This window comes from Dreissena polymorpha, chromosome 4, assembly GCF_020536995.1.
Source record: "Dreissena polymorpha isolate Duluth1 chromosome 4, UMN_Dpol_1.0, whole genome shotgun sequence".
Lineage (NCBI taxonomy): Eukaryota > Metazoa > Mollusca > Bivalvia > Myida > Dreissenidae > Dreissena > Dreissena polymorpha.
In genome coordinates, this window is record NC_068358.1 from 75,014,696 (window position 1) to 75,020,875 (window position 6,180).

General features: G+C 34.7%; 1 long non-coding RNA gene across 1 annotated transcript; it reads left to right on the forward strand.

Moving 5' to 3' along the window:
* The first annotated feature begins 5,325 nt into the window (after positions 1 to 5,325).
* Positions 5,326 to 5,793, forward strand: LOC127880305 (uncharacterized). The gene is made up of 2 exons (XR_008049504.1): positions 5,326 to 5,425; positions 5,651 to 5,793. It is a non-coding gene; the product is annotated as an uncharacterized LOC127880305 (long non-coding RNA).
* Positions 5,794 to 6,180: the final 387 nt, after the last annotated feature.

The following is a 6,180-nucleotide window of genomic DNA, read 5'->3' on the forward strand; positions in this document are numbered from 1 at the left end:
AAAGTGTATCATCTAAACACATCAATATATTGAATGTGCATTAGCACGATATAACATATATGTTTATGGGCGTTTATATACATAAACAATTAAACAAATTTATTGCATGTACAGATAAATTACATAAGTCTTCACAGTCAAGTTTGTTACATGAAAGACAATATCGTTCGTCTCTCGGAATATATTGGATTGTCTTTCGCTCAATCTCAATTCTAAGCTGTAGAACTTATAATCTAAACTGTGTGAAAATAATATCATAGGAGATTACAGCTTGACAACATTCATAGTGCTTTACATGTTTAAATGAACGATACATATTGAAAAAAAGACTGTTATCTCCACAGGTGGTTAGCGTGTGGCTATGATATTAATTAGTGAAAACATCATTTTGAATGATAAATAATCATATTATAACGAAAAATTAACTTTTCTGAAAAAAAATATTTCACTATCAAATATATATATAACAAGGTATGCAACTCAAAATCAGCACAAAACGGGGTGCATCGCTTTGAACAGCCATATCTTCATCAATTTTGCAGCGATTTTCACGATCTCGGTCTTATTCAACGCAGAAATGAATTTCCTTTCTGGAAATGTATATGTCTTGCAATATTTTTACAAATGCTGGGTCAACTTTTAAGAAATAACACGATACACAACACGCATGACCCAGTTGACAGTGATCATGTATTCTTTATGAATGAAATCTCCAGTTGTAAAGACACACCTCCGCATTGGACCAATGAAATCACTCGTATGTTTAAAATGTCAGTTAGTTGAAATGTATGTAAACAAAGGTTTCAAACGGCGCTGGACAGTTAGTCTTGATGCAGAATGTAACGACAAGAACGGTAATAATGTTTTTTCATACGTTTTATTGAATTATGGTATCGAACTACATGAACTTTGTAGGGAAGTTGCCCTTTACTCCGTGAAGATTTCAGTCTTAAAGACAGCATGATCACTGTCAACTGGGTCATGCGTGTTGTGTATCGTGTTATTCATTAAAAGTTGACCCAGCATTTGTAAAAATATTGCAAGACATATACATTTCCAGAAAGGAAATTCATTTCTGCGTTGAATAAGACCGAGATCGTGAAAATCGCTGCAAAATTGATGAAGATATGGCTGTTCAAAGCGATGCACCCCGTTTTGGGCTGATTTTGAGTTGCATACCTTGTTATATATATATTTGATAGTGAAATATTTTTTTCAGAAAAGTTAATTTTTCGTTATAATATGATTATTTATCATTCAAAATGATGTTTTCACTAATTAATATCATAGCCACACGCTAACCACCTGTGGTTATCTCCATTTGACAAATAACAAGCTTCACATTTCTAGTTTTTTTCCTTTGCAAAATTATACTGCAGTGTTTGTCATAGCATATTCACATGCTTGAAACCATTTTAATTGCGACAAGTGCTTTCTAGAGAAGACTTTAACATTAACCCATTATGCCTAGCGTCTAGAAAAAAGGCCTTGGCAAACAGCGTAGAGCTAGATGAGACGCCGCATGATGCGGCGTCTCAACAGGGTCTGCGCTGTTTGCTTAAAGGAATAAATATAGAAATAAATATACTCGACATCCCTAATTTTGGAAATAAATTGATCCAATTTTGAAGGATGGGAGTTTCCACTAGGCATAAATGGGTTAACAAGATGTATCATTCATCAACCGTTGATATATGAGCATCAAATTACGGTTTATCGATACTTCTGTGGCTTTTAACAACATTTACTTTGCATTTATTTAATTCGCAAGCTGGTTTGCTTTCAAATACAAATGGGTGTTGTAGAGAAATTATTTTTTAATGATAATATATTCGGTTAGTGAGTAAGTAAACGGGCGGGCTGAGTGAGTGAGTGAATTATATAGTGACTGGCTGAATGATCAAGCGAATGAACAATATAAACGTATAAAGAGCACGAAATAAAATGCAATGTTAAGAAAGAGAGTAGGTTAGTACTGTCATTTAGTCACCCAATACTTGGTCATCGCGTTACAATACAAATTAAACTGCGATGGTCTCAGGAGACTTTCCTCCTTCTGAGAAGAAAAACGTTGCTTTATGGTTTCTAAACTATCTGGTATCGTATGGAAGGGAATTTCAGTAAATATTAGTTTCATGTAAACGGCTTTTCATTGTAAATAACATTTATATTCCAAATAACAAATACATTTCATGTAATAGACAAGAATTCTGCTATGCTATTTAATTATTTGCTTACAGTTCGTTAACGATTCTAATGAACTTCTTGTATGTATACTTTTTTTGCAATTTTCGAGTAGTTTATTTTTTGTTGTTGAAAGTTGCATCATATCTCAAAATAAATTGTATTTGGTCTGTTATGGTAGGGTACAATAAACGAAGTGTTAGGTTTATGGTCTTTTGCCCCAAAACTCATTTTATTTTTTGGTATGCACATTTCAGTGAAATTGTTTTAATATTGGGCAAATAATACATGCTTTCTAAAAGATCACATGTATTGTATTGTCGGAAAGAACAATAAAATAAATATGTTAGTATTATGTAAAACATACTAGAATTCATACTAGTAAATAGATATGCATGATTTGTGGGCAAATTTATACAATATTATATTTTTCACATTTCTCCTATCAGTCAATGTATACAGTATTTTATTAGTTTGCCAAGTTAATAATTGCAACCATACTATCAGAGGTATATCCAAATTGTCTCCAGGGAAACCATGGAAAATAACGCCGTCTCTAGGCTCCATTGTTTGGACGCAATCAATTTTAGCAGAATGTGTCGTAAAGTTTCACATGCACTTTGTTATATGGAACAGTATGTATGCAGCCTATAAAATATTCATCGGATGTTTCATAAAGCCATAGAAGCTCTCGACCGCCGAGTAAATATGTAAGCTAGCGTTTCGCATTTCCGTTTTAGCCTCCATAGGAACGCAATAAGAACAAACGTTCATGCACGGTTGGTATAAGAGATACTTACAAATTTCTAGCAAAAGCTTGGCCGTAATGTACATTTAGTTTCTGGGAAAATCGGGTTTAATGAATGTACTTTGAGTGTCGCCCCACAAAGCCTGTACAGTCCTGACAGGCATATCTGCAACCATACTTTCCACCTAAACTATATTTGAGTTTACAGGAGACTGTCCTTAAAAGAAATTTCATAAAGGATGAAATAATAGTTTTCCGATTAGCCTGCACGGGCTGCACAGGCTAATCTGGGACGAAACTTTCCTACCTGCATTAAGCTCAGTTCTCCTACAGCGCTGCTAAATTATGGGTATTTGAGTCGTGCTCTGAGAAAACTGGGCATAATGCATGTGCGTAAAGTGTCGTCCCAGATTAGCCTCTGCAGTCCACACAGTCTAATCAGGGACGACACTTACCGCTTTTATGACATTTTTCGTTTAAATGAAGTCTCTTCTTAGCAAAAATCCAATTTAGACGGAAAGTGTCGACCCTGATTAGCCTGTGCGGACTGTGCAGGCTTATATGGGGCGACACTTTACGCACATGTATTATGCCCAGTTTTCTCAAAATGCGACTCGTTAGTTTGAATGATTCGAAATGAATCATTTGGTTTATGCATACGTGTGTTACTGGTTACGACAGAATTATAAGCCCATTCATTATCTACCTACCAAATCCTTCATTGTAAATTTATCAATTTTTCGATATTTTTGACAGCGTATTAATTGAAATATTTCTAGGCTTGGTGTAAGAATGGACATGTATCTTTTATACTTATAGTATGTGAAACCTATTGGTACACAGGCAACGACATACAAACCTTACCGAGAACTACATCTTTAAGTTTAACCACGTGGCAGTTAGCTTTGTTCGTGAAGTGAATCGTGCTCATGCGAAATTCATTATGGATCCATGCTTGTCAAATACGGTAGAATATTGAAACCGCTCAGAAATATTACTGAGCAAACATTGAAAATAAAAACAAATAATGTTTTTTTAATGATTTGCTTTTTAATGATAATGGACATATTGCTTGACGATAAACGTTTTGGCACGTTTTTTTTCTTTGTTCCGTTCATTTTTGTCTGACGTTTAGTAATTGAAATAAGTGTAACTTCATTAAAACCATAATGTATATCTATCATTCGTAATATTGTTTTTAATAGTTTTGAAATGGCTAATCTTTTATTGTACAATTTAGCATCGACTAACTCGAGCGCTGGATAATTCGTTACAATCATCTTGATATACACAGGGAGTTTCGCGGTTGTGTAGTCATCCAACATTTTTAGAGATATGCTCTATACCAAAAATATTGAATGAACAAAATGAAAATGTAAAGAATTGTTATTTCTTTGCTCAACAGAATTTAATATTGAAGTATCAGCTATTATTATTTAATAATTTATGCATGTGGCCATAACGAAAAATGTGTTAGAAAGTAAGAAATGTTGTTGTTTTTCTATGGCGAAATGGAAATATTTGCACTTAAAACGCACCTCTTTTCATTAATTGCGGTTTAACTAAGAACGAGCGTGCATTTCTGATAAGGAGTCAATTTTGAATTATATCTAAATGATGACCGCTTCATTACCAAAGCGCTATTATTTTCGAAAAACAACGTTATTTTCTATGCAGTTGAGAGTAAATGTAGTATACTATAATTTTTTTAATGTGCCTTGTTATTGCAATCTTCCCTCTAAGTTATATATTTAAACAAAAACGCTGTAATTATTTTTGCCGAAGCTTTCGACCTCACGGTCTTCATCAGCGGCCATTGACGCCGGAAATGCACGACGTCGTTTCCGTTCATAATAAAACATCTGAAAATAAAAAATGGCCGCTGATGAAGACCGTGAGACTGCAAGACATCCTAGTGCACAAAAAACACAATAGGATGTTCTTCCGAAAACCCAATATGAGCGGGCCCTGTGGGGCGCAGAGATGCGCCATTTGCCCGTACATGATGAAGGCGGTATATTTCACAGATCCCAGCGGCAGGAAGTACAGCGTCAGAAACAATGTTGATTGCAAATCATCCAATGTTGTGTACGCGGTCAACTGTCGTCGCTGTCGCATGTTCGTGTATGTGGGAGAGACCGGCGTAACTCTGTACCAGCGACATCTATTGAATCTGTCGCGTATTCGCGCACAGCACAGTGACCCGGTAGCTGAACATTTCTACACCGACGGACATTCCATGGATGATTTCCAAATAATGGCACTCGAAAAACTCAGCGGGTCGGACGAGTACCGCAAAACCATGGAACAATTTTGGAAGTCAAAACTAAGGACATACCGACCATATGGCATCAACGTGCAAGAATAAACATTAATAAAATGGGCGCGTAAACAACGTTGACGCCGGAAATGCACGACGTCATTTCCGTTCATAATAAAACATCTGAAAATAAAAAATGGCCGCTGATGAAGACCGTGAGGTCGAAAGCTTCGGTAATACAGCGTTTTTGTTTATATATATATATATATATATATATATATATATATATATATATATATATATATATACATGTAGTTCACTATTTGACTTAAAATTGCTATCGCGTTAACTCAGTATTGCATTGTAAATATGATTTTTGACGATGAGCTAGATAATTAATGTAATATCACATTTCTGTTATATAGGTTTTGTTAATGCGAGACCCTTCATTATTACAGAAAAAGGTCACTCACCTTTGGCGAACGGTAGGTGACATTTTGCACTCAGCAAATTGTCTACAGAAAGCAAGAACCAGCTCTCGACCTTATTTGCAAATGCTGATGCAACTTTCTGGATTCTACCTGATTAAAGGTGAAAAGTGTATGCTTGTTGGACTTTTACCCACCATATGATTGCTTTTTAATGAATTGTGCAAAACATACAGAAACGATATGCTTTTATACAAAATAAATTCTTATTAATAGTAGCTATAAACGTTCACGAAAACATGCGAAATGCAAGAACCATATCAAATCATTTGGCTTGGTTGTTAAGTTGTTTGAACAATCGGATATTGAACTCTAGTAACGGAATAATTTTATAATACATAATGTTATAATAAGTTCTACAAATGCATGATTTTTTAAAATTAATCTTTGCTTTCTGTCCTCATCTCAAGTTAATCTTGGCAAGGAAATAAACGATTTGCTATCATTATTATTTTCGATAAGCTAACAGTCATTTCGCTTTTCCCACTTATAAATAATGA